We start from the raw sequence: 25683 nt of genomic DNA on the forward strand, positions 1-25683 counted from the left end.
CCAAATAGAAATCAGCCCCCCCCCTTATTTTTGTAGCACACTACCAGAGAGTTAACAGTGTCTGGCATCACAAAACTGTTTATTATGAAAAGGTGCAACACAGATTGCCATTTTACAATGACTCCATAACTGGTCTCAAAAGATGCATGATTTTTTGGTAGCCGAATTTCAGACATACACTTTTAAAATGTAGCCTTGCATTTTAAATATCTACCTTAGAAAAACAGAGAGTTCACTTTATCACAAGCTAATCGCAAAGTTTAGTAATTATTAGCTATCAATTTATCCAGAATATCCAGAGTTCCTTTACACTAGTCTAAATTAACCACAAAATTCATTAAACTGAGGGTGAAATGTCTATCAATACCATATATTATCAGCAGATCTCTCAATGGTAATACTGTCAAGGTACAGACTGTGCATGCAAGAATCTTCAACCATTGATCTTCCGACCACAAGAACGGAACGTTTGAAATCTGCCCAGTTTCTTCACGTTTCCCATCCATACCCTCTGTGTTACTCACGGACAAGCACACCCATTTATAAACGTATTCCACACTACCGATCTGAAAGTACGAGAGAGAAACCACTAATCCTAAGAAAGCAGTGAAAAGAACTGAAATCTCTATCTAAACGTCCTTTATGTTTTGTTTTGTTTTGGGTTTTTTTTTGGGTTTTTTTGGTTGGTTCTTTTTTTGGGTTTTTTTTTTTTTTGTTGGTCTGCTATGCTGCTTTGAGCGTGCTGGATACCAAATAACAGCGCAATAAATCACATGCAAATCGGCATGAATCCTACCAAACTTATCCGAGCAGTTTCCTCCCGGAACAAAACTTTGGAGGTCACTCAATCCTCTCCTACGACAAAGGGAAGTTCTTCCTCTTCCATCACCCCTTCCCCCGGCTGTGCGAGGGGAAACTAGCGGGGAAGGCGCGCACGGCTTTTCCGCGGGGGCTTCCTCGGCGGTGCTGGCCGGTGTCGCGGAGCTCGGCGCGGGGGATGCGAGCGACGAGCGGCCGGGGCGCCCGGGGGTCCCAGCCCGGCCTCCGCGGCAACTCTGCGAACAAAGTAACTTCGCGGCTGGGCGGCGGCGGGGCACGGCGGGGCAGCGGCCGCTCTGCCCGGCCGGGGAGAGCAGCCCCCGAGGGGCAGGCAGGCTCCGCGGAGCGCGGTGCCAGCGCTTACCTTGCTCCGCAGCCCGCTCCGCACGGCCGGCGGCAGCTGCGCCGCGGGGCCGGGGCACGGGATGCTGCGAGGCTCCCGGCGCCTCTCCCTCCGCCTCTCCCGATCCTCAGAAAAGCCCTTCCCCCGCCTCGCTCCCCCCTCCACCGCCCGCCTCACTCTTTCTAGCTTTGGGGTATAGATATTGTGTGTATATATATATATATATATGTGTGTGTGTGTGTGTGTGTGTAGATATATATATATATATATATATATTTTTTTTTTTTTTTTTTTTTAAGAAGGCAAGAGGAAGCTTGGTTGGGAGAAGCAAAACCCTGACGCGCTTGGGGGTGGGTAGGTGGGGGGTGCGGCTGGGGGGGTTTCAGACCCTCGCACGGCGACACAGGCGGACCCATCCCCCCCACCCCGTCTCCTCGGTCCCCAGCCGGGGGAGGCGGTCGAACCTCACCGCCTTCCACCGATCCCGCATCGGGAACGGGCCCTGCGCGCGATTCTCCCGCCCGGGGCAGCCGCCCGGACCCCAGCCCCGACCCCCATCCCCGCGGGGGCAGCGGGGCGGGGGGGCCTCCCAAATACGTACCGTGCCCGCCGGGGCCGGCTTGAAGACGCAGGATTTTGTGCGAGCGATCGTCTCCTTCTCCGGGAGCTCAGCCTCCCCTCCCCCCCGCCTCCCCTCCCCCGCCTCCCCCACCTCCTTTGGGGGGCCAGGAATCCCCCACTGCCGGCCCTGCCTCCTCCCCGCCCGGCCGGAGCGGTGATGCGCCGGGGCCGCGGCGCTGCATGGCCCCGGAGCTCGGTGCCCGCGGCCGGGCTGCGCCGCGGCGGAGCGCGGGCCGCCCCCTCCCGCCGCGGGCGCGGGTCAGCGGGGGCGGCGCGGGGCCGCCTCCGCCGGGAGGGGAGCCGGCGAGCCCCGGCCCCGCCGACGGGCTGCGCGGCCCGGGGCGCAGCATCCTCCGGGAGCGTGTGTGCGCGGTCCGGCCCGGGGCACAGCATCCTCGGGGAGCTGTGTGAGCGGTCCGGCCCGGGGCACAGCATCCTCCGGGAGCGTGTGTCCGGGGCCGGGGCACAGCATCCTCCGGGAGCGTGTGGCCGGGGCCAGGGCACAGCATCCTCGGGGAGCGTGTGTCCGGGGCCGGGGCACAACATCCTCCGGGAGCGTGTGGCCGGGGCCGGGGCACAGCATCCTCCGGGAGCGTGTGTCCGGGGCCAGGGCACAGCATCCTCGGGGAGCGTGTGTCCGGGGCCGGGGCACAACATCCTCCGGGAGCGTGTGGCCGGGGCCGGGGCACAGCATCCTCCGGGAGCGTGTGTCCGGGGCCAGGGCACAGCATCCTCGGGGAGCGTGTGTCCGGGGCCGGGGCACAACATCCTCCGGGAGCGTGTGTCCGGGGCCGGGGCACAACATCCTCCGGGAGCGTGTGGCCGGGGCCGGGGCACAACATCCTCCGGGAGCGTGTGGCCGGGGCCGGGGCACAGCATCCTCCGGGAGCGTGTGTGCGCGGTCCGGCCCGGGGCACAGCATCCTCGAGGAGCTGTGTGCGCGGTCGGGAGGCAAGAACTCCGCGCCGGCCTTTCTGGGGATGGGGGGTGCCGCTCGTCCCCCTCCTTCCCGCAGCGGTCAGAGGGAAGTTTGGTGCCCGGGCTGCGGGGGGGTCTGCGGGTAGCGAGCGCCCCGCGGACCGAGAGAACCGCTGACCGTCCCTTCGGCAGCGCAGGTTGTGGTGGTGGGAGAGAAGGGCGCCGGGGGGACTCCGGAGGTCAGGTCCCGGCGGGATGCAGAGCGACACGGGAGTGGCCGAGGGAAGGTTCCTTCCCTGACAGTGCCTGGTGTATTTCTCAGAGGCACCGAGCACGCACAGCTTCCCTCTGCTTCGAAATCAGGCCATCGTAGAATCATAAATATATAATATTGCACTCCTATGATATTATGAGTAGAGAGCAGGAGAGTTAAACGCGTGCATTGAGGAGAGGCAAATTACATGTAAAGGGCTTTGCTGCACAACTGCAGAGCAATTCTCAAATGAAAAAAATTCAAATCCTTACAAGAATAAATCTAATTCCTGCTCGCATGTTCCCGTATCACCTGCTGGGCAAGAAAGTGTGATGGGTATCAAGCAACGATTAGTGGAGTTACATCTGGGTTTGGTACACATGGTGACTTACCGCTGATCAAACAGCAGTCTGAAAAGCCCGAGCTGGAAAAGACCATTCTGGACAGAATAATTCTACCTTGCTCATCTCTTCCAGGTCAGGGTGAAGCAGACAGCCCTGGGAAGTGTTCTGGAGGAAAGAAAAGAAGCCATCGAGCCCCACACACGCTCCTGTATGACCGAGCAGAGCCAAACTCGCACGCTGGCTCTGCCCAGGGCACGGAGACCCCTCGGCTGCCCCCCGAGAAGTTCCTGTGCTCTGGGCAGAGGCTTGGAACCCCAAAAGTGGAGCAGGAAACCTTCCCCCACAGCTTCCATCGCTGGCAAAAAATCCACATTTATCTTGAAAGTTTGCATTTTGACATGTCAGCGGTTCTGCAACAATATAAATGTGCTTGAGAAATTTTTGATCGGCCTAATGGTTAGGACCTATTAGAAGCTGCAGAACAAATTCACAATCAATCCACTTATTCAGATGCATGAATACAAGCTTAGAAAAGTAATTACAGGCACCTTTTTTTTGGAAATCTTGAGGCTGTGTGGTTTCCCCACGGGAAATATGAGTAATAAATTCCTACTTAAAAAAAAAAAAAAAAAAGAAAGAAGCAAATGTGCTAAGCATTGTTCTTATTTATTTTTGTCTTTAATATTAAAAATTGTTGGTTAAATGTTCCAGGTGAGGCAAGGCTGGCTGGGTGCAAATCCTTTCACAGAAAAATTAAAATCCTTAATTTCAACTATTCTTTAAAAGAACAAACAGAAATATTTGATATGGGTAATTTAGATCTTCTTTACACTTTTTAAATTTTAGCTGTCTTTTTGTAAGAGAAATGGGTTTTTCTTTTTTGGTGAATGTGTAAACAGAAATCAGCTGATCAGAATTAGCAGCTTGGCTATTTTTCTTTTTCAACTAAGAGTTTATGTTGTATCTATAGAGTTAACATCATATCTATACACATTAAACACATCTGGTTTAGGTTTAAAGTATTTTATTAAAAAATTAATCTTTATCCTCTATTGTTACAAAATGGTGAATAGTACTTGACATTTTTAGTTATTTTTGATTTGCATCAAGTTCTCTTTGTATGAAAACTGACATTCAACTAAAATTTGTTTGAGGGCATTTAAAATTGTTCATTAAACCTATCATAAAATGTTTGATGCATTTCAAAAGTATCTTTGCATTTTAAAATATTTTATGAAATAACTGAAATAATGTCCCCTAGAAGGGGAATTAAATTGGTGGCTTCTGGTAGCCATGGCTTTGACAATCTTAGAGAAAGCAGATCTTATCCTCTCACACTTTGGTTTAGCTGTAGATTGACAGAGGAAAATAGGCATTCTTACTTTTTCTTCTCTAATGTTGATTTTTCAGCTTTAATAGTCCTTAACTGAACTACTCAAATGGATTGAAACAAAGAAGATATTCACCCTGCCTGCAGAAGAAACTGCAGCTCTCAAAAATTGCTTTCCTGCATCAGCTATGTCCTGTTCCATCTGTGTAGCCAAGGCACTCAGGCTGGTGGTGTCACCTTCTGAAGCTCAGGAACAGCAAATATCTCTTTGTGTCAATTGAAGAGGTGCAGACAAAATTTCAACAAAATGTTACTTGATTTTTTTTTTTTTTTAAATAAAAAAAATTGGGGGAAGATAGTATGGAATTCTGTTGTCCAGCAAGGGCAGTATGTGTAGGGATTTTGATCAAATTCTGGCATAATGAAGCAAGGGACCCCTAAATAGTTCCCTTTGGTTGTACAGATTGTTACTTCAAGGTGGAGAGGCTTATGTGTTATTATTAGTTTTGAAGATGGAAAATGCTCTCTGTGAGTGCTTAGGTAGCAACAGACAAAAATTAATTTCAACTGATAGGGGAGGAAAGGATCCTCTTATTGAAAGTGAAAGGCAGTTGGGCAAATGAAGTTCAGACGATCACTGGAGAAGGCACAAATGGATAATAAACATAAACCTGTGTAACAGTGCATCATTTCAGCTGAATTTTTGTACTTGATTTGGCTTCTTGGTGGTTGGCAATTATTTATGTGTGGTTTAAATTAAACCTGGGTTTTCAAAACCACCTGTTAAGTGAACAAATCCAGCCTAGTTTAGGATTTTTTTAATTTTTTAGGCATTTGATTTTTCCAGATAAGAGTTAGTGCAGACTTCTGTCAGCACAGTGTCGCAGCAGAAGAGGAGCAGCAGACCACTGCTGAGTGACAGCCTACAGCTCTGAAATGTGCCATCCATCCCCTGGTAGGTTCTGTGTTCCCCATCACTTCTGGGACATGTCAGACTTCCTGCATGTGCCCTGCAGAGCTCGTCTGTGCCTGCACCTCCCAGGTGCTTTTCTGAGGCATCAGATGGGATGCACGTGTGCAAGGAGCAGCTGATCCACACAGTCTGGGTGGTCTTTGCCAGGACAGGGGGGTATGTGGTGCACCTGAGCTCTGAGGCATGGCTCTATGTCCGTGAAACCTGGATAAATGTGGAGAAACATCAGGTTATCACATGGTTATCACATGGAGAAAACAATGTGTTGTCCAGGATGGAAAGATCTGTTCATCAGGCAGTGGAGCTTCACACTGCTAACACACACACAGACACCAAAATAAAAGTTTACAGGGGTTTTTTTTGTTAAGTTTTACATCTTCTCCACAGAAATTTGGAAGTGGGTCTGATGAATGACTAATATCCCATTGTCATTTCTTTAGCGGGGAAGGAGGTCTCTAAGTTGTGTGATATTTTTAAGCTAATAAATAAACAGCTAGTTCTTAACACTAAACTTACCAATCAAATCAGCCTCGTGTTGTTTTGCAGTAAACCTTAGATATCTCCTTTCAGCTGGGGTTAGGTGTTCCCTGCAACTCCTCATAAAATACGGAGCTGTGGTACTCTGCCTATGGGGAAAAAGCCTGGAGCCACATAGTGATGTATCTGTTCAGCAGTGTGAGAGAGAAATTCCCTATTCACAGCCCTGCACAGTCAACATTGCCTGCCGGTAAACTTTAAATTGCCCGAGTTGCCTAATGTCGAGATTAAAAGCCATTTGTTTCTTTCTTGTCCTATGCTGTGTTTGGCAAAACAGAAGGGACAAAAGTCTCACAATTGCTTGGATGCCCAGCAAACAGTTACACATTGTCCAGTTGTATGGGTTTTTCTTGTTCTTAAAAATATGGTCTAATAATGCTATAGATACCAGAGGACCTTTTCATTTGCCCATTGTGAGCAAAATGAAAAGCTGAAGTCTTGAATACCAAAGTGCAATTCTGTGACTTGTGAAACTGAGTAGGTATATCCAGCAGCTACAGAAAAATGACAGGACAAAATCTCAAACAAGCCATGATTGTTTCTTCCCAAAGATGCCAATAAAAAAGGCTTTGGAATAATATTCAGTGTTTAATTAAGACAAATGAGAAATGTCACAAATAATGCGTGTTACAGGTCACAACAAAACCATGTGGAATGTAGAATTTCTCCTGTAGAATTTTTCCTTAAACACTGATGTAATTCCAAGTCTCATTTAACATGAGTTTTTCTTGAACTTTACTACTGTGTCAGAGGCTGAGATGCTGCAAGTAACTCTAAAACCTGAATAGTGGTTGCTTATGTTCCTAACGGTAAGATGAAATATCTGCATCCTCTTGTATTAAAAATAGAAAATGAAGTAGAGGGAATAAAAAAGAAAACAAAGTATTTGCATTTTGAAAGCTGTAGAATTATATATTTGGAAAAGCTCTAAAAGATGAGCTGCGTTTCAGTGTTATGAATTAAAAAATATTACTGGGGGGCCATCTATAGCAATAAAAGGTCTTTGGATTGTCTGGTTGTTTTTTACCAGTGATATGTATTCTTCAGCTGAGGGGAAAAAGTCCATTTCAACAATCAAGTGGACATGTTTGTGCTCCTATTTTAGGAACACATTCTTTTTATAGGCATTAAACACAGTTTACTATTGGAAATTTTTCATTTATTACATCTGCTTCATGTAGGATCTTTCATGTAAACATTATAAAAAGGATTTAAGTCTTGGATTTAGAAGTTGGGGTTTGGGGGTTTTTTGCCCTTTGTTCTCATTTTGTATTTTAGTTCTTTGGAGAACTCTTTTTTTTTCCCCCTTTCAGGAAATTTCACATAATCTTTTCCATTCGTCATCAGCCAGGTTGCTGATTACCAGAGTAACTGCCAAGCTTTCAACTCCTTGTCATCAATGGGCTGTGAATGACAGACAGCATTAATGTTGGCAAGCTCCCACTCTCCTTTTTGCCTTTCCCAAATGTAATTAAACTGCACTAATACAGCAAAAGAAAAGCTGCAGCTTTATTTTACTCACCCTAATAACATAACAATTAAATCAGAGAAGCACACAATTCAGTCAAATAAACCCACCACGACAAGGAGATTCAGAGGTAAGGCAAGTGTGGAATCCCTCTCCTAGAGCCTGGGGAAAGGCCTCCCGTGTTTGCCCTTCTGTTGCATCTTTGGGTTAAGCATAAAGGGAATGATTAGCTTCTCCTACAAGTGACCCGCTGTCCCCCACATAGGGGATGGCTGGATAAGGAACAAAAGGATGGTGGCCAAGGCAACTGCATGCCTTGGCCACCAGAAGGACATGGCATTCTCCTGAACTTTGAGGAAGCCTTTGGTTTAATGTCTGTAGTGGCTAGAGGACAGCCAGGAGTCAGGAAGAGGGGAAAACCAGAGTCCTCACCTCACTTGCAGGGCACTGTGGCAATCTGTGGAATGTATATACACCACTGAAGCAGATAAACTATAAGGAGATGAATATAAATAGATATATATGTATATGTTTCCCTGGATCGAGGCCAGTGAAGAAGTTACTGGCTCATAGAAAAGCAATGGAATTTCCCCATAAACCTCTCATTTCTTGCAGCAGTGTTCTAGAATGGGAAACAAGCACTCCTAAGGAGGCTGAAAACTGCCTGCCACGAGCTCTGCTAGCACAGCTCTGAGGCTGGCATGAGAGCCTGTCTCATCCTTCAAGCCATCCTTAAAAGTAACACAGTTGGCTTACAAGACAAAGCCAATTTACAGTAATGCAAAGGAATAGTTTGACTAAATGCTGACAGAAGAAAATAAAGCCTGTTACACAACTAGCCAGAAACAAGGGGCACCATATTCAAAATGGAAAAGCCAAGACCCTCTTCAGCCTGTATTTGACCAAACCCTTAGGCCAGCCTGACTAAACAGACTAAGTGAGTCTGTCTGCTTGTGCAATTCGGGTGAATAATGGTGACTGTTAGCTGACAGGTGGTACCTTATAAATCCAGCCTGTGCCAAATTCTCTGAGGAACTGTTCAGTACATACTGTAAGTAAATAAGTAAGTTCTGTGGAGTAAGTCTTTTACAAATTGTCCTGCGATGCCAAAAGCAGCTCAGTATCATGATAATTTTCCAGATGAAGAAACCTGGGCTGAAATCATCTTTCAGACAAAGTTTAAAGCAGGATGTTATGGGTTATATTTTTTTGTAGGTCTAGAGCTGGGGTGATTTTTTTATATGTGTGCTAATAAGTGTAGTGAAAAGCAAAAAGGAAAATAAGGGAGGCATGTAAAACATAAGAATGTAAACCCACTGGAGAAACACCATAGTCGTATAGGGGAAACACTAAAGAGATGGAGTTGGAGGTTTCTCTTAGATTTGTTCTGATACAGTACTGTTGCTTTAAACAGCCAGTTGCAAAATGGCCCAAAAGACCTTTTGGTTGAGTGTCATGATTTTCTACTTGATTCAGCAAAGATCAAGGCTGCAGTGTTCCAAGCCAGCTCCAGGCCCTCAGAGGGAGAAACAGCACATCAAACACCCACCTCATCTGTTTTTGCCATCAAGCAAAGAAAGAAGAGGCCACAAAGGACGTGGAAAAAACCTATCAGAAGGGCATAACTGAGCCTTCAGCTGTTCTTGTGTGTCAAGCATAATTCTTGTTAGAAAAAAAAAAAAAAACATGGCAGATTTGGTTCCTGTGTAGAAACTACCTTGAACACTTTAAAAGGCTTGCTCTGAGTTTCCCATGAATACGCGATTCCCAAGACTCTGTAAAAATTAAATTTGATTTTCAGACTGAATACTAAGTGAAGATTGGCAATAGAAATTGGCCCTAAAAATGAGAGAAAATGCTTTTATTGCAAGCAAGGTTTGCAGCATTCAGTGTTGTGGCCTTTGATTGTCGTAGCGGGCAGCTACATTTGAGGCACTGCTAACAGTGGCTTTCATCCAGGACTACTCCTGGCTCACTCCTTTCACCTAAATAACACCTGGGCACATGCTGGTATCTTTGAACAAAATAAGATATATTTACAAATGGGTTGGGATCAACCCAAAGCTGCTGGCCTGAAACTGCACCCAATGCAATGAGGGTTGTGCTTAAAATAATGAATTTGGGACTGGCACATATAACAACAAGGAGGGAAATTCTAATCTTAAGATCTCTGGTACACCAGAGAGCTCCCCAGAGACTTCCAGATGTGCAGTTTTGAGGGACTTCAGTCTTACCAGAGAAAGTTTTTTCCTGGTTGTTTGGTTTTGGGTTTTATTTTTTTTTGGGGGGGTTTTTTTGGGATTTTTGCAATATTACATAACATTTGCATAAAAGGGGAAGGAAAACAATGTCATTTGAATGGTCAATGCATGATTTACTATTCAGAGATGAAATGGCTCTTTTGACTTTTTCTCTGTTAACTGACCAGGGCTGCAAACCTCATTTTAAATTAGACACGGATGTTACTGTTTATGGACTGGGTATTGATACAGGAATTAAAATTACTGAAGAGGATGACAGCTTATTGAGAGTCAAAGGTGAACCTCTCACGGGAAAAATTACCTTATGTTCTGCAAGTGGTTAAAACTGTAGAATATGCTCACAGCTACTTGTAGGAAAGAGGCTTCTGGTGGGAATGGCTCAGCAGTGGTTCTTCAGATTCAGAACCAGAGGGGCAACTTACTTCCACCCCAGACTGGAATAACTGGTGCTATGGTTATGTAGTAACCCAAAAACATGGACTAAGGCTTTAACATTGACTGCTATTGATGTCTTGTCCAAATAACTTCATTGTGGGATTGATTGCAAATGTCAGCCTGAACAAGAAAGGAGCAAAGAATTGATTGTTCAGGGCAATGAGCACGTTTGGGGAGAGGTGGTTTTTTTCCTCCTCTCCTGTATTTTTCAGAAGTGCAAATCCAGTGGAACAGTTGCTCCAGGGATTCCCAAGAAACGGAGTGATTCCCACAGAGAGAATCTGCTACCAGACTCGTGTGCCATTTGCAACAGCCTTCCTGGAATACAATCTGTCCCAGTGTGAGTGAAAACCCCAGAGTTTTTTCACCTGAGTGAAAACTGCATTCACAGTGGAACAGCTCAGAGTTTACTACCAAGTTCTGTGTAAAAGATGAGAGGAAAGCAGTAGATTATAAGATTTATTAGCTGACTCTAATGTATTGAAAAATAAAGAGTAGTGCAATGTCATAATTTAAAAACTGTTCATAATTTGAGGTGTTGTGCAGTGGTATGATCTCCTTTGCATAGGTTACAAATGGATGTAGAGGTTGCTAGGATCCATTGAGACACAGGAAAAGCCTCTCTTGAGCAGGATTTTGCTAAGCAGATATTTCTGATATTTTTAATAAGGACTAGTATTTACTATTTCCTTGGGAATTTTGCAGTAGTTCCTGAAATTACATAGAGATCACCTGGGAAAGCATTGTCAGGGCCCTGATTGCACTAATTAGCCTTAATGTGCCTGACAAGCCCCAGCTGAGCCCTCTACCCACAATCCTTGAGAGACCAGGAGCTCTATTTAAGCTCAGCCCTTCATTCTTGCTTCAAGCTTTCCTGGAGAAGTTATGGGTTAGGGCCCTGCTGTGAAGCCAGGTTTGAACCCATGCTCTGACTTCCTAGCTTGACCTGAACCTGCCTCATCATCACAGTCTTGCCTTAGGACCTGGATTCTTCACTGGACTCGGCCACCATCTCTGGATTTGTGCTTGCAGGTATTCTGAGTTCTGTGGGATGGAGCTTGGCCAGTGAGGCACCTGTCTTGGTGGCCCCAGCATTTCCCTTGTCTCACCTTCCTTTAGGAAATAGCTCTGCCCAGGTTGCTTCCTCACAAATACAAAGTAGAGCAGGCTGCAACAAAGAGGATTGATTAGTTATGAAATTTTGGAATGGGTTATACACAAGTCAGGGAAGAAGTTTTGAATTGGAAGTGCTTGTGTGGATTTTGAAACTCTAGGAAATCTATTAAGTACTTACTATCTCAGTGCAACAACTTCTGATAAGATAGTGGAAGAATTCAGAGTGGGTGCTGGCAGCTCAGTTTCTTATCAACAACAACAAGAAATTAGCACTTTGTGTTCCTTTTGAAGCTGTAGGAGTGTGGGCTCCTCACTCTTGGTTGAGGGCTCAAGACTTTGGGAGATCTTCTACCTGGAGTTTTTTGTGTCGTAGCAATTATTTAGGTCATTCAGAACCCTTCATTCCAAAGGAAGGAGAACCAAAATGTCCTATGCTTGCTGGATGTGTTTAAAGACAGTCCCATTTGTCACAGACTATCTACTGCAGATGTTCTGAGTGTGTAAGCCAGAAGTACTCCCCTACTCTTGGGTGTGGGTGCTGTGCTGAGGCAAGACCCAGAGCACACGAGCCCTCCATCCAGAGAAAACTTGCAGTTTGTCAGCTGGGGAGATCAGGACTGCAGGGTGTGCCAGAGAGGATTCTTTTTCAGTAGCAACAGTATCATTCCTCAGATAAAGAGGATTTGTTAAAGCATCTTAGGCCCTGTTTGGTTTTACTGGAGCTAGGGTAGTTGCTAAGTTTCTGGCAAACTTTGGAGATTATCATGTCCTCCCCACAGAACACATCACAGATGGAACTACTTGGAACTGGGAGTTTGAGTCCCTATCACTGCTTTGTGAAGTCAATGCTCATTTTATCTGTGATAATCACTGAGCAGCTGAATGGTTTGGGGAACTTCCAGTTCAGAAGAATTCCTGAAAATATCTCACTTAGATTTGATTTGGACTGCAATCAAGTCTGAAAAGCCCCCTCAAATTTCTATTGAGCTGCAAATCTTGCTTTTGAGCCAAAATTGATTGGAAAACTTAAACCAACTAAACCTTGGATAGGGCTCTGCATGGATCTGATGTGAATGCAAGTAGTGTCATTGGAGATAATTTGGGGTTCAGCCCTGGATATGAATTGTCATGTCAACTGAGAGCATTTCTGGGGTTAAGATTGTTCCTCTCCCTTTCTCATTCTAAAATTTGAGGGAGTACTTGTCAATCTCAAAATTGACAAGTCTGTTTCAGTAAGAAGCTGCTGCCCCTGTGCCTCCCATTAGGACACAATGTGTGGGGTGCCACAGCCAGAAATTTTTGGTTATATACCTGACACTGCTCAGGAGCCTTTAGTCATGTGTTCCTGCAAGCAGCCTGAAAAGAGACCTGGGCAGTGAAAAAAGCTCCAAAGACAGGTGAGCTGAGCTACAATTTGGAGCAGCACATGAAAACACCCTAATTAATAGGATACTAACCTAAAGCTACTATAGATAGATACTATTGTTCTATACTATAGATAGCTGCTTAAAATTATGAAATTTTTATTGAATCCTCTAGTAAGACTCTTCTGCTTTTATTTCCTTTTGAAGGTGATATATAGATGTCAACCCTCTGTCCTAAGCTGCTGTGATGAGTAAGTGAAGTCAACAGATATGGCTGTGATAAGACTTGAATTGGATCCTAGCACCTCCCTTATAATTCTAGTAAGCCATAGGAAGCTGTAAAACTTCTTCAAGAAACGCTTCAGTAGAAGTTATGGAGATATCAATCCAAACAAAGTTTTTTGACCAGGATAAAAGCTAAGAAAAAAAAGTCTTCTTTGATTTCCCTTCTGCACAAGCCAACAGAGTGGCATCAGAGAAATAGCTGACAAACCAGTATATAGATAACTGACCATCCAGTTTCTCCTCCAACTGGAGCAACCTGCAGTAGCCACAGTTGTGAGTCAGTAGATAACAGGTTTTATAACATACACGTGGAACTTGCTAGAATAACTTTCCCAGTTTAGGAACTTGTTTCTTTTAGTCACTGCATGGATCCTGTTTATCATCTTGCTGTTTGTAAATGGACAGTAGGGAGGAAAAAATGTTGGCACAGGGAGATGCGGCTCCTTTCACAATAAAGTTAAGGAATAGGGACAAGCACAAAGGAGAATTCCACAGTAGGAACTTTTTTGTTCACAGTGCCAAGAAAAAACATGAGAGATGATACTATGAAGGCTGGAAAATAGGAATCTCATGCCACTGATGTTAGAACCTCAGAAATAATGTGTCAAAGATGTTGGAACATTTAGAATACAATCTTTTACTGTTTCAATGTCATCAACATGTTGTTCTCGCTATTTTCTGAGACAGGAGAATTTATTGAGTCAATTTGTCTTCAACATGTTAAATGTACTGTGTGTAGGAGGGCAAGCTAACCTTATTTATAAAGTATTACAAGGGAGAATGCTAACTCACTTTTGCACTCTTGAAAACTGTATTTCTTCTGACAGAAAATACCACACATTCAACACCCAGGCAGGTGTGAGAATACCGTTTCTTAAAAGAATGGCTTCAACAAAGAAGAAATATAATGGGGGGTAACCTTGCCTGTGGTGTTGATGATACACAGAAAGTTTATTTGGCTTTTGTTGCTTTGCTTAAACTGCTCTCACACCAGGTATTTATCCATCTTCCCTACACAAATTATCAGAATGAGACCTCAAGATACCTTTTCTTGCTGACTGTGAAATATTGGTCCCCTTTCTGCTTCATGCATTGTTTTAATCTTCTCAGCTCCACCTTTTTTTTTTTTTTTTTTTTACTTAATTTTGTGTTGCTCTTTGTGATGTACAGGAAGAATTTTTTTCTTTTTATGCCTTAGTGTTAATTTTGTTACCCCTTTCATGCAGATTTTGATAAAGCAAATGAAACTCAACCCTTTGTATTTTTCTTTAACTCTGGCCACTTTATATCTGCTGTGTGATCCCAAGGGTCTCAGCTGTCCAGTCTGCTCCTTCTGACTGAGTTGGCTTTTTTGTCACTATCTGGTACAACCTGTGCAGTACAGCATCCCTCTCTGTTTCTGTACATACCCAAATCCAGCTGGAAGTTGGGCTACTTTGTGCTAATTCCATATCTTGCAGCAATATTCAAGAGACTCCACCTCTCTAAGAGTTGCTTCTGATGGAGGTGCTCTTCCTGCAAGTGATCTCCATAGTACTGAACTTCTGTGGCTGTTCTTTTCACATCCCCTTTCCCACTTGGCAGCTGCCAAACACCTTTGGTATTGTCCCTGTTACTTTTCCTACATACCCATTTCCTCTACACGCACAGAGCTGAGATTGTGAATGTGTGTATTCCTGTACCTATGTTCCCTGATATTTTCCTGCAATCTGTTTGAGATCAGCAGTTGTTTATTTGAAACTTCACCCTGAAAATCTAATTTAAATATATGCTCTTTACATTTTTAACTTTTGCCCTTTTCATTTTTCCTTGCACAAATTTCCCTTCTCAAAACAAATCATTCCTCCAGTCTCATCTTCTTCAACCCCAACTTTTTATGTTTTCTGAGCAGCTTTGTTTTTTCTTTGCTCTCAATGGCTGTTGGTCAAACCTCAGCTCATACATTTCTGCAGAGCAGTCATCCCATAGAATTAAAATATCTAACAGCCCTTTTACCCCTTAGCAAAATTAGGTTTGGTAATATTTCTAGATGATTCATTAATCCTTAAATGCCTTCCTGTTTCTGAGAGGGATGCCATATGTTTGACTTCCCCCCCTTCAAGCAGAGGTGACATAGCTGCTTTTGCTAATCATGCAAAAGGTGGTATCATATGCAGAGAGAGGATAACAAGCAGGCTGAAGCCAAACAAGTCTAAGGGGTTCACAACTTGAGAGGCATGGTCTGACACCTCTCTCCTTTTCTTCCCCACTCTGCCAAATATTTCTTCAAAACATGACTGGCTTCTTCTCTTGTTAAAATAGAGGTCCTTGCCATACTGTGTCTTATGTCATAGATACTACAATCTGTTCTCCTTTGGCTTTACAGCAGCAACTTTGTGGCTTCTAGTGGCTTAGCTTGAACAAGCAGTCCTTGGATGTCAGTCTCAAAGCTCAGTCTCTCTTTCCCTCTCCACTTTTAAATTGTTGCATCAGCTTTTCACACTGAGCAGAACGTCATCAGTTGCCTTTCAGTACTCGGTGCCTGTCTGGTGACATTTCTATCGGCTTGAACCCAGCAAACACCCTGCTTCTACAAACTGGTATGGACTAGCCTCCTTCCCTTCTCTCTTAAACCAAACCCTTGTGCCTGGAACATTGTGAACATTGTGCTTGATGTTGTGTCTTGCAGCCTTACTTATCAGCAGCACTGCAGTAATTTTCTCAGGTTCTTCTGAACCTTGCTGTTAAATGTCCAAAATAAACAGTCCAGAGTTTAAATATCAAAATTAGGCTGGTGCTGTATGGGGATGTACATCTTATTGTTCACTGTGCTGTCTCAAGGAAGAGCAATCTCTGACTGAAAATTTTGTCATGGTTCAAATGTTTGCATGGTCAGTCTTGCACATGTGGATCCTTGACCTCTAAAAATATCCTAAACTAAATAACCCTCTTTTCCTCAGCAGAGCTAGTTGTAATGTTTCTGGTCACTTAATTCAGTATTGATTGAAAAAATTGGTTTGTCTGGAACCCTTGCTGTCTGGAAAATTTATTAAAAATTGTTAATGTCTTGTTGGAGGTACTCTGGGAGAGATAGATGGGCATGTGCATACTGATAATGAGATTGCATGAGTGAAAACCCTAGAAAGAAGCATTTCATGTTTGTGGACATGATATATATCTGTTTTATTGTTACACACCATGTTTGTCTCCCCTCACTGACATACCTGATAACGTTGTCTCACTTCCTACTGCTTTCATTGGGTGTAATGCATTCTTATACCAGCACTCCCTTAAGTTTCCCTGGGTTTAAGGTTACAGGTGGCATGAGATTTCCTCCTGATTTTTGTAGTTCAGATTATTGCCTGCAAAAATACCAAGTGTCTGTATCTTGTGAACATATAAAATAAGGTATGTAAACCGCTTTCAAGGAGCTCCACAAGTTTGTGGGTTTGAGGCTATTTTAACTTGGCATGAGAAGGTTGAAAATAGTTCTGTACCAATGTGTATAGATGGAGAAGCTGGATACTTCTCTCAGTTCTATTGGCTTTCTTGAAAGAACAAAGCTGTGGTGGCAGAGGTCACATCTGTATCTGCATTTTGGACAGTGGCAAGCTCTCAGTTCAGTCATTGGTGTGTGGGCAGGCAAATTCACAAATAGGGCTGTATGTTATTCAAACCACAAAGCAAAATGGGGTGAGAGCCACACCTGTAGCTGTTGAAATAGGTCTGGAAGTTGGAAGAATCTCCACTTAGTTTTAGTGATGCAAATCCTTTAAAAGACAAGAGCTCAGTGTGCTGAAGCAGGAAAGATTTGAGTTATTCCTCTAAAGTGAATGAAAATACAGTGACATGAAAATATCCTTTTGATATCTGGGGGTGTTAGGGCTTTAGCTAAAGCATACTTGCACTAAGAATGCATGACTTGTAATGGGACACTGCAAAATGAGGTCTGTGCTCACACTGTAACCTTCATGTTTAGGATTTTACTGTCAATGTAATGAATTAGAGCTAGGTTTGTCTAAATCTGAGCAATAACAAGTGAGGTACTTAAAATTCAGGGTAAAAGAAGAAAACAAGATGGAGTTGCAGTGTCCCTGTAAGCTCCATGGACCATGCTCTAATTCTTTCTCAGCACTTGCACTATGCCCAGATTAATAGAAGGACCCTAATTATGGATCTGGAGCAAGAAAATAGAAGATAAATTAATCTTCAAGAGACCCAAATCACAAAGCAATAGCATCTGAGAGGAAAATGTCATTAAACATGTTGCAAACATGCTGAAATTAAATCTACTAAGGGGATGCTTTGTCAGAATATTTTACGAAGTTGGGTGCTTTGTCTAAAAAATTCCTGTTACATTCTGCGTGTATATTAGGCAATGATTTCCAGCTTCCTAAACTTGTTATTTGTTAATTTTTTTCCTAATTACTCTCCTTAATTTTGTTTCATTACTTCCCACAATCTTAAACTGCGTAAAAGAACATCTATGAAGTGAATTGTGCTTATCACTATCTAAAAAGGAAATATAAAAAACCCCTAGACTTGTTAATTCTGCAGCTGCTGGGGCATCTGCTGTAGCAAGGTCATCACAAAGGAAGATTCTCTGGTCTAGACTCAGTTCCACCAGTAAGTGATTCTGGATGTCATGCAACTTTCACTGAAATTAACATTAGAGTTCAGCGGTTTATGACTTGTTTTGAGTCACACAATCTTAAGCCTTGATTTACTTTGACAAAAAGGGAACTGAATGAAGAATAGAATAAATAAGCTTTTTTCCCCTGAAAAAGTAATTCTAGGGGGGAGGATGAAAAAGGGGAATAAACAAACTACTGGGAGAGGGAAAAATATATCTAAATTGGAGATTTGAGTTGCTACATGAAGGATTTCTAAGCAATGCTCAGATGTGCCCTTAAACTTTGTCTTGTACCTCAAGTCCCTGTGAGGTAAACCCAGGTTTATACCTTTGATGCTGGATTCTGGAGAGCTTTATGGATTCTCTGCTTTCCAGGAAAAGTCCTAACTAGAGAGATGATGATTTTTTGAAATAGACCTGTCTTTAAATCCCTTTTCATACTTTTTTCTTCAAAACTGTCCTAACCATTAAACTATACAAGGCCAAATAATAACCTCAACTTCATTTGAACAACTTTCCTTATGAATCTGGCCACGTCTTTCCAAATCTTCATTCTTCAGAAATAAAGCACTTCAGGTCAAACAAAATGTTTCCTTTCACTTGAAAAGGAATGTTTTTCCTTTCCTTAAAGCTGAAAGTGTATGGGTCATACTGAAGCCAAATGTATATTAGATTCAGCTACCAAAATAATTTATTAGCACAGCTATATGGCAGGGTGTTTTTCATGGCAAATTAACAACTGTAGTGTGCCTTAGGACCTTTGGATGAAAGGGATTATAGAACTGGGAGGGATCATTAGGTCTATTTAATTTGCCTTTAGTAAAATGATGGAGGAAATAATCAGCATATTAAACATACATGAAATATTTTTGGAATGTGTAGTCTGTTGGAAAGGAATGAATAGTTCGTGTTATTAGCTGGGAAATGAAGTATATATAATCCACTGTGTGTGGTTGTCATCAAAGCCCTACTAGGAGTGCAAGACTAAATGTGCTCTTTTTATCTTTCTCTTTCCTGCTTTGTTTGTGGCTTTGGCAGAACAAAAGAAGACAGAGATAAAATGAGAGAGATTGTTTTCCATTTAACACAATTGTTTTTGAGGTGCTGTCTTCAGCATGAAGGCACAATAAGCTTTTAATTTATTATTTGCTTTAGAGTAGGGCATGGAAGCCTAGGCTGATATCAAAACTCCACCTCTAGGCACTCTGTGCTCAGGGGAAGGAAGGGTTTCTGCGTCTGCAGAGTTCATGACAAAACAGCTGTGGCAAATGATGAGGGGTGAACAGAGCCACAGAGGAGGAACCCTGTGCTCACCCTGTACCTGGAACATCATGCCAGGGTTTGCTTTCTGCCCTGCTGCCTCCCCTGATCCCTAATGGATGTGCATCCTTATTGGAACAGTGCAATATGTGAGTTACTACAAAGTGCACATGTACATACCTGCGCTATTTTAACTTTGTTGTGACAGAAATTTAAAAATAAATATATTCCTTTCACCTCCCAAACCTGACCTGGCAAGAACATTCATTTTAAAAAGCTGGTGGTAATTCCAATACAAGATATTAATCAGCCTTCAATCCATACCCTTTGTAAGAGAAAATGGGATGGTACATGCCTAGTCTTATTTTATTGCAGTATTTTAACAACAGATGCAATGCTGCCTTTGTTATTATCCTTTATTCCTCAGACAGTGTTCCCCCTCTTAATTATTACTTGTCGTCTTCAGTAAGATTGAGAAATGGCATTTTTTTTGAGCTCAGGTAAATATCAAAGCAATCTTACTTGTAATGACAGGGCTGCTTTCACTGGGGAGTGAAATGTAATGAACTAAAAAAGGAATTTAATATGCTTTCCGAATTAAATAATGTATTAATTTCTGCTGAGCAGTGGTCCCCAGCCCGCTTGAAAACAGCAGGTCTTGTACAAATACCTGCAAAGTTTGAGGGTGGTTTCATAATTGGTAGCCAAGAAGCAAAAGGTAGATCAGGGCCATCTCCTTCAGCTTGAAGTTGCCCATGTGCGACTCTGGGGACACTGTGGTGACTCTGGGGACACTGGGCTGTGCCCTTTGTGTCTCCTTCGGTTTTGCCCCTTCCCCACTGGCAATGGAGAACATCCCTGATCCTCTTCCCACTGTGTGAGCCCCAGGTTTGCTCTCTTGCCATCCATCACAATGTGCAGCATCTTCCTTGCTGGAATTGGGATTATACCTCCGCCTAAAAAATGGCCGTGTTTCAGTTTTTGTGATAGCAGAAAACTGTTTGAATGTAGAAATTCTAAAGGTTTGAAAATCAAAGGCAAATTAAAACCAGGCAGTTTCTCTTTAGTATTTCCTTAAGGCAGATACTCTTTTGTTTGAGGTATGTGTTTGTTTAAAAGGAATGAGAGAAGATAAGGAACTCATTCAGCTCAGTTGTTTAAACCTCTTGGAGAATTCTTTAGGATCGTGCTGAAAAATCAGTGCATTTAATGATTTTTTTTTTTTTTTTTCCCCTGGCAACATTATTTTTTTCCTATCTGAAACATAATTTTACTTCAGAAAAGGAACAAAAAAAATTCCAAACAATTTTAGGTAGAATTTAGTGGCTACTCTCTGTAGCATGGTTTAAGGTCATTAAAAGTAGCATTGCTGAGAGCAAGTGTGGGCACAGAAACCTGTATTCTACCACTCTCTGCAGAATAACTATAATTAAGGCATTCTTATCTAGGTAGAGAGAAACAGAGTCTCAAAAGCGTTAAGTAATAAAGGAACAGTCCCTGAAACTGAGAAAATTCCAGGCTATTGCTGATAGAGTGGAACTCGCAGAGCTGGCCAGAAATTTGCTGTTTAAGAACTACTTTAAAAAAAAACAAACTAATTTTGTTCATTAAACTCAAATCCATTTCATTTAAATCAATACTTAATGAGTGAAGTCATCCTTTTCACTCCAGGAGAAAAAAGTAAGGATGTGCTTTGCAGGCTTGACTTTTCAGCTGTTTCATTTCTCTGTATATTACTCCTATTATTTGAAAGCAAGTCAGTAGTACTCATAGATATCCTTTATTTTTTTTTTAGACTGAGATGACAAAATATCCTTTTTTTTAATTATTAAAGCACGAACAAGGAGCTGTTTCAATCAGAACTCAGAAGCAGCTATTCATCATGGTTTTTGAATTAAAAGATTAAATTCTTCTGCATCACAACAACGACTTGGGGAGCGCTCGCATTCACACGTTCTTCCTAGTACCTGGGAAAAAATAAGAATGTGTTTTTTTTAAAAAATGTTGTTTAAAACATGTTATTTAAGATTTTTTTGTTTTGTTTTGCTTAACAGGCTGTTAAAAATATTTCGTCCGGAGAAGGATATTGGGAAGGCGTTTCCCGTGAGGTATCGACCTGCAGTTTCCTTTCATATTTCGGTTTTTACTCGCTTTCCCCCCCGCATATTAAGTTCATTTTTTTCCGTTCTTTTCGCTTCCCTCCCCGCTGGAAGCAGCTCTGTCATTAAAAGATTGTTTTGATTTAATTTTTTTTTTTTTTTCCGCGCTATTCTGGCGGGGCCGCGGCGGCTCCTGAGGCGGCGCGGGCGGGGCGGTGGCGCCCCCTGGCGGCCGCCTCCCCTCGGCGCTCCCGGGACCTTTCCCTCAGGAAAAGCCGCCCGCGGTGCCCTCAGGAGCGCTCATTTCCATCTTTCTTCCCGTGAAAAATTTCCCTTCGCCTGTTGGCACAGGCTGCCCGAGGAAAGGTTTGATTTGCCACCTGTCGGAGTGTTCCAGAAACTCGTGGATGCGGCGCTTAGTGTGCGGTAAAATTCACCATGTTCAAAAGGAAGGCAGGGGAGTCCTGTAATATTTGAATAAAGGGAGGGTCTCTCAAACTGTTGGGGCATCCTAATTTCCCAGACATGTCACTCTCTTCCTTTCCCTGCTGGCTGAGGTACTTGGAAAGCACAGATTTCCCAAATCACCTACTCTGTACCCCCCTCTAATATGCACCTGTCCCTTTTTTTCCCCCCGCTTCTTATAACAAAACACTATCCATAATTCTATTAAGCCGTTGTTCTTTTTCTCCAAGTTCAGGAATTTTACTCAGCCTTGGCTAAGCAGGACTCTGTGTGTCAATCAGCAACATTTTCTATAACTCAGTTTCTTCCATTAGCTCCCCATCTGCAAGTTCCTGGCCCTATCTGCAAGCAGATTCCCATGGGTTTTCGGTAACACATCCACCTTATTCATTTAATTCGGGGTGTGCTTTGGTGGTGCTGTTGATGTGAGGCTGCTGGTTGGACTCGATGACCCGGGAGGTCTTTTCCAGCCTTACTGATTCCAGGATCAGTCGCCAGAAGCGCCAGTTCCCGCAGCTCTGCTGTCCATCCTCTCCTGGCTTTGGCAGCCCTGCAGGGAGAGCCTGCAGTCCCTGCCCCGTGCTTTCCTGAAGTTTCCTCCACGGGATAGTTGTGCTCATCCCGATTGCTCAAGTGCCACTTAGCTAAAAACTGATGGGACCGAGAAGGTCTCCAAGTAAATCACCCATGTAGGCAAAGCAAGAAACGGAGCTATTTCCTTTCCCTCACAAAAGATATTAACGGTATGGCACACAGGCTACAGCCCGAACATGTTTCTCCCTTTTTCTTTCAGGGTAACTGGAAAATCTGCCTGCTTCAGACATTTTCCCACAGATGTGTGGTTGGGTGTTTGCCTGAACTGTGGGCTCTGTGCTCAGCTGGGATCCAACAGATTATCCTATATGGGAATAGGGCCTTGTGGAAAGAAGTCCTGTAGGAACTTGTCCTGTTTCCAAAGAAAGGAAATACGTGGATCCTTTGTTTGAACTCTTCAGGTAACCATGTTGTAGCTGGGACAGTGAAGGGGATGGTGACACTGCTCAGATCCTCAGCTCTGGAAACCTTAAAGGTGCACCGAAGTATTTCTGCTGAAGACCACACCACACACACTTGTAGTAGCTCATCTCTACACTCTACCAAGTTCTCAATCCTTATGCCCCATATTTTTAATATTTAGGTGAAAGTGCTAAGCAGAGTGCAACCTGAGACTGAAGAAACACCTGTGTCCAGACAGTGATGAGTAGGTAGGTAGAAAATAGCAACACAAATTGCTCACTCGATCTATTGATCCATTACTGGGTGGCATCTTCCAGGTCATTCATTAATCACTGGTGTGGCCTCAGAAGTGATGTATTAAAAGGTAAATACTTTATGGAATTTTTTAAGGTTTTGAGACAGTGTTGGAGGCTCTTTAGAAGAAAAAAAGAAAGAAACAGGAACAGTTGACTCATTCAAAAGAGTCATTTTTTTTTATTCCTGCCTTTGTAGAACTTTCCCATTCTTATTCCTTACCCACAGATGAAAAACGGCATAAAGAACAGAAAGCACCAAACCTATTTTTCTCCATAATTTATATTTTCCCTTGGAGAAGTGAATTGCCTGCTTTGTTTTACTTGAAAGGTGTTCCATCTATTTTTTTAATGGAGAATGGATGAGAAATAAGTAAATGAGAGGGATTCTTTCTCCTTACTTACATTGTCCTTTTTATTCCATGGAAGAAGATGGTTACAGAACATTTCTTCCCACACACTCTTATTTTGAGTTCTGTGCCCTTTTCTTTGAGAAGAAGGGGTTTAGAGATCACAGAACTGAAATAAATCCCTCCAAAAATCTTTTTTTTTAATATTTCTTCTCATGAGAAGGACAGGAATGCAAGGCAGCAAATAGCAGAAGTGTTTTGTTTCAAAGGTGGTACTGGGGATTAAAGTAGCGTTTTTCTTAGGGTTACAAATTATTTTCCCTTTCCCTAAAGTGTCTGCTGGGTTTTCTTTTAAGTTGTTTCACTTTTTTAGTCAAAATTCTGAAAACTGAAATTTTCTCTCAGAGTTTCAACAGAGGCAGGGAAAAAAGTGAGAAATTTAGCAGGAACAAAAATCTTGCCAACGAGCTTCCATAGTTATATGAAGTGGAAAATGGAGCCGTTGCTGGTGCTGCTGTTTCTTGCTCAACTTACATCTGGTCTGCATGAGAAAATTCACATTGGTAGGGTATAAATCAGGTGAGATCCAGTGTCCTCCTGGCCCTTTCTGATATTAGGAACTCAGTGGGGCTGTGGTTTGTAGGTAAAGTCTGTGTTCCAGGACTGTCCAGGTCAGCCCTAGACATGAGGCCATCCTGAACAAAACAAGGCTATGCCACCCTCACAGGAATGAAAAAGGGAGCAGAGTAAGGGAGAAGCAAATCGGGAATTAATGTTTGCTCATCAGTGTGGTCAGAAATATGACAGTTATGTACAGATTGAGGCTCTTTGTGTCAAAAAAAGCAATCTTATATTTTTAGGAGTTGATAATTTTTCAGCCTGTGGCAATATTTAATGCTAATAAAACAAAATACTGTGATTATTTGAAGATTAAGCTACTCTTTCAGGTGGATTGCTCAGATATCTCCATAAGAATCTTCCAAGCTCAGTGATGTCCTGCTGTGTTATTTCTCAATGGACTAGGCATGACCTGATATGTTTAAAGCCATATGAGAAAGATGTGACAGAAAATGTCTGGGGGAATTATAGCTGGGAAAACCTAATCGTAATTATATTTCATCACCTGTTGGCAGGTGATATGCTGTGGCTTTCTGCAGTTTTGGTGGCTTCATTGAGATCTTTTGTAGAGCTTGAATGTGGTGATCTCACAGTCTATGCTGGCCTGAGCCTGGAGATGACACTGTCCACTTTGTAGAAGACAAATGACACAAATCCCCACTAAACCCACATTCTTGTGCACTCATCTTATTGTGATTCCTGGGAAAGTGCCCCAGAGAAGCCAAAGCAATCAGTGGTAGCTTGTCCTGGATATGTTCAATGAGCTGGTAGGCTGAACACCCAGTCTGTGCTCATGCAGTTGTTATTAATGCTGTATAATTCTAAGCACATAAATGAAGAAGCTCTCCTGAGTTTCCTTTATAATCTCTAGAGGAATGCTTCTCCCACCCCTCCCCCTGAATGTAATTCAATTCTTAAGTAAGGAGCAGTGCATCTCCAGAGGGTGGTTTAGCTTGCTCAGGTGGCTCAGAGGAGATGGAATCAGATCACCATCTCTTCTTTAATAGAAATGCCAGAATAGGCTCCATTGCACCTGGATCACATAGCTGTGAGTGCCAGCTGCTGAAGGAATTTGGGAAGTAGAAATATGAGACGAGGAGCAACAGCAAAGATCTGATCAGTGCTTTCAGTGCTGGAGAAGGGCGGGCAGGGCAGTGCTGACCCTGACATGACCTTATTCTGGCAGGCACTGCCTGCTGAGTCAGCACTGGCTCATCTCTCCTCTGCTGCTGGCCAAGGAGTGCCACTGCTTCCCCATCTCCCTGCACAGTCCCCTGTGCTGCTCTCTCCAGGGTTTCCCTCCCTACAAGAGCCTTTTCCAGAATGCCTTGGCTTGCTACTGTCTTCTGTATTTTCCCAGCTCAGTGAAGGATCATTTATTTACCCCCACACTTTATCCTCAGTAGTGGCACAGAAGAGAAGCACACGTGGCTGTGTTCCATATGGGCGAGGAAGACCCAAAGTGGAAGCTCAATTTACAGAGCAATCGAACTCACTGGCAACACTTTGCTGCTTCCCTACCTGCACTAACTAGAGAGCAGGTTTGGGGCTAAAACAGTAGAAAATTAACTTTTTCTTTTTTTTTCCTTTTGAGCTTAGTATAGGAGTAGTGGGAATGTGTGGTTACTTGATGACTCAAAGCACAGTCTTAGCCACCAGACCAGCAGCAGGTACAGCCCTCGGGACCTGTACAGCGCCCACAGCACCTTCATGGCCATCCCCCCATCCACATACTTCAACAACATCCATCTGTTTAGCTCCCGTGCATTGTTTGTGCTTTTAAACCCAGCAGATAATTAGAAATGCTCTTGCAAATTAGTTTAAACTAAAAATGCTGTTGCACTCGATTCTGGTTTCAAAAGGTATTCTAGTTAAAGCATCCCAGCTTCCACAGGGAGGCAGCAGAATACCTGACAATTTCTT

The 25683-nt window shown here is 43.2% G+C and overlaps 1 protein-coding gene and 1 long non-coding RNA gene across 10 annotated transcripts in view; one reads left to right on the forward strand and one right to left on the reverse strand.

Moving 5' to 3' along the window:
• Window positions 1-1876, reverse strand: part of MPPED1 (metallophosphoesterase domain containing 1) — a 62562-nt gene extending 60686 nt beyond the window's left edge. The window contains exon 1 of one of the 3 annotated variants that reach the window (XM_085568581.1): window positions 1764-1876. The gene's annotated coding sequence lies outside the window, so the exon portion shown is untranslated. Of the gene's footprint in view, window positions 1-796; window positions 934-1183; window positions 1320-1763 lie in introns of those variants that run through there. The other 2 variants (XM_085568582.1, XM_085568583.1) reach the window with 2 other exon arrangements.
• The window catches only part of LOC110473196 (uncharacterized), a 43720-nt gene continuing 18890 nt past the window's right edge, over window positions 854-25683 (forward strand). For 3 of the 7 annotated variants that reach the window (XR_014951841.1, XR_014951842.1, XR_014951843.1), the window contains exons 1-4: window positions 2695-11334; window positions 20994-21047; window positions 22297-22498; window positions 22681-22747. This is a non-coding gene — a long non-coding RNA (uncharacterized LOC110473196). Of the gene's footprint in view, window positions 1067-1266; window positions 1356-2694; window positions 11335-12989; window positions 13034-20993; window positions 21048-22296; window positions 22499-22680; window positions 22748-25683 lie in introns of those variants that run through there. The other 4 variants (XR_014951847.1, XR_014951846.1, XR_014951844.1 and 1 more) reach the window with 4 other exon arrangements.

Source organism: Lonchura striata, chromosome 1A (genome assembly GCF_050655825.1).
Source record: "Lonchura striata isolate lonStrDom1 chromosome 1A, ASM5065582v1, whole genome shotgun sequence".
Taxonomy (NCBI): Eukaryota; Metazoa; Chordata; class Aves; order Passeriformes; family Estrildidae; genus Lonchura; species Lonchura striata.